Below are 2,736 nucleotides of genomic sequence, written 5' to 3'. Positions count from 1 at the left end.
ATGTGTCGCGGAGCAAATAAGCCTGAGCGCCACAACTACTGAGCCTGTGCTCTAGAGCCCATGAGCCACAACTCCTGAGCCTGAGTGCCACAGCTACTGAAACCCACGCACCTAGAGGCCGTGCTCCACAATGAAGAGTAGCCCCCATTCTCCACAACTATAGGAAGCCTACATGCAGCAACAAAGACCCAACACAGCCAATAAAAAATTAATTAATTAATTTAAAAATAAATAAAATAAATACATAAATAATTGAAATATTTCCTTTTACAAAAATTCTTCATTAACAAACATGTAAATGAGGTGAAGTTCAGAATCAATGCTTTATTTAGTCTTGCATCCACTTCACCTAACGCAGTATCAGGAACAGATGGATAGTTAACTTTCAATGAATGGATACGTGTGTTTTGATTATCTACTGTTGCATAAGAAACCACCCCCATTTAATGGCTTAAAATGGCTTTATCTTTCACAGTTCCAAAGGTTGACTAGGCTCAGTGGGAAGTTCTTTTGGTGGTTTCACTTGGTTCTCTGGTTTTCTTGCAGTCAGATGACAGCTTGGCATGGGTTTATCTGGAGGCTCAACTGGGATGCTGGGATGACATGGCCCCCTACCTCTCTGTGTAGTCTCAAGTCTCTTCCTCTACAAGTAGACTCTACATGTAGTCTTTGCAGCAAGGGAGCCAGATTTCTCACATGGTGGTGGTTTGGGGTTCCCCAAAGCACAAAATCAGAAGCTGCCAGGACTTCTTAAGATTTTGGCCCAGAGCTGGTACAGTGTCCTTTCTGCCATCGTCCATTGGTTAAAGCAGGTCACAGGGCTGCCCCAGATTCGCTAAGTAAGGGAACTACAGAAGGATATGAATTAGAGGTGTGACTCACTGGGGCACTTCTCATAGGCCTGCCACCCCAGTTTGCCCTCACTTTGGGCCATTAATTTCCAAAGGGGTAGGAAGCAGGCTCAGAGTCATGCAGCTACAAACATAGGCCATTTTTATGAAAAAGGAAGAATGACTCAGAGCCAGAGCCCAGAGGATGAAACCAAGAGCCGAGGAAAACAATTCCTAAAAAGCAAAATTGTGCCTTAATCAAGGACTATCCTCTGCCTCGAGGCAGAAAAATTAGGACGTGTGCCAGGCTGGATTTCAGAATTGCTATAAATCAGCAATGGCTCATGTCTCCCTTTTTCCCTCTTTTGAACACTGAGGTTTTCACTGAAGTTTTCCTGTCTCTTTTACCATCACATATTGGGTGCTAGGGGAGGGGTGTCTTCACTGGTCTCTGCAACCAAGGAAGTGCATATGAAGGGCTGCCCCTGAGGAGTCCCACCCACACAGAACCTGATTTAGTGGACAGTATCCTGGACTTTAAACCAACACCGTATCGGGTTGAGATTTGCAGGGGTGAGGGTATTCTCCATGTAGGAAGGCCATGAGTCATTAAGAGCGAGAGGATGGTAGCTAGTCTCCATAGATGGCTCCCGATGAGCCACACCTCCCTGCATCCACGCCACGCTTCCTCACTGAAGCTGGGATTTCCCAAGACTTGATTTAAATAACAGAATATGGCAGAATTGACACTATACCAGCTATGGCCTAAGCTTTATAGGCCTGGCAGCTTCCACTTTTTTTTTATTTTTGGAAAACTTGAGCCTGCACATAAGAAATCTGGCTCTCCTTCTGGAAAGACCACATGGAGAGGCCACATGGAGGTGGGGAGGAGACCACTTAAAGAGGGAAAGAGGCCCAACTGTCCTAGCATCCCAGCCAAGCCTCCATTTAACTACAACTGCAAGAAAAAACCCAAGAGAGACCAGCAGAAGAACTGCCCTGCTGAGTCCAGTCAACCTACAGAAATGTGAAAGATAATAAAATGGTCGTTTTAAGCCACTGTTTTACGATAGCTTATTAATGCAGCTATAGATAAATAAACTTGCATCAGTGAATGAATATGGACAAAGTATCTTATTTGAGGGCGTTATAGTTTCACATACTATCCATAAAGATCTTTTTCTCTAGTCAAGAAGTATTTATTGAGCCCCTACCTCAGTCAGTACATCCTTCTCATGTATGAAGGAAAAATAGTGTCTCCTTTGCCCCACTCACGTGTTGTCTCCTAAAGAATAATGCTTAGATTTAGATTTAGGGAAAAGCATCTTTAATTGAAAGGTGGAATGTTTAGTTGAACAAATTTTAATTTCTTTGTCATTGGCTCCATCCTCCCCAGGCCTCAGGGGAGGGAGTTTTGATACATTAGCAAGAGGAAACCACTGCAGACTCTTGGGGCAGCAGTGACATGATGATAGTGGTATTTGGGATGGTTCGTTTGTGGCAGCAGAAAGCAGGGTTAGTGAGGCACGATCTTAGGTGCAACTTAATCTGGGTTGAAACCACAGTAAATGGAAAAGGAGAGAATTTAATTACAGAACTTGGTGAACTATAAAAAATGATAGACAACCTGTCAAAGACTACTGAGACTGGGAGAACAATGGTGCCATCGTCAATAACAAAAGGAAGAATGTGGGACACTTGGAAAAGGAGTTATGTATGGGAAGAACAGATCCATGATGATTTGGATTTAATCAGTTGGGTAAGGGGATCATTGAGCAGAGCTGTTTGGTAGGCAGGCAGTGGTTAATTTAAAAACAAAACAAATGAACAAAAAGACTAGAGCAGCAGACTACATGTGAGAGAGAGAAGGAAAGGGATTCAGGAGCTGAGAATCTGCTTCCACGCT

This window comes from Hippopotamus amphibius, chromosome 3 (genome assembly GCF_030028045.1).
Source record: "Hippopotamus amphibius kiboko isolate mHipAmp2 chromosome 3, mHipAmp2.hap2, whole genome shotgun sequence".
Classification (NCBI taxonomy): domain Eukaryota; kingdom Metazoa; phylum Chordata; class Mammalia; order Artiodactyla; family Hippopotamidae; genus Hippopotamus; species Hippopotamus amphibius.
This window is presented reverse-complemented; position numbering follows the sequence as displayed.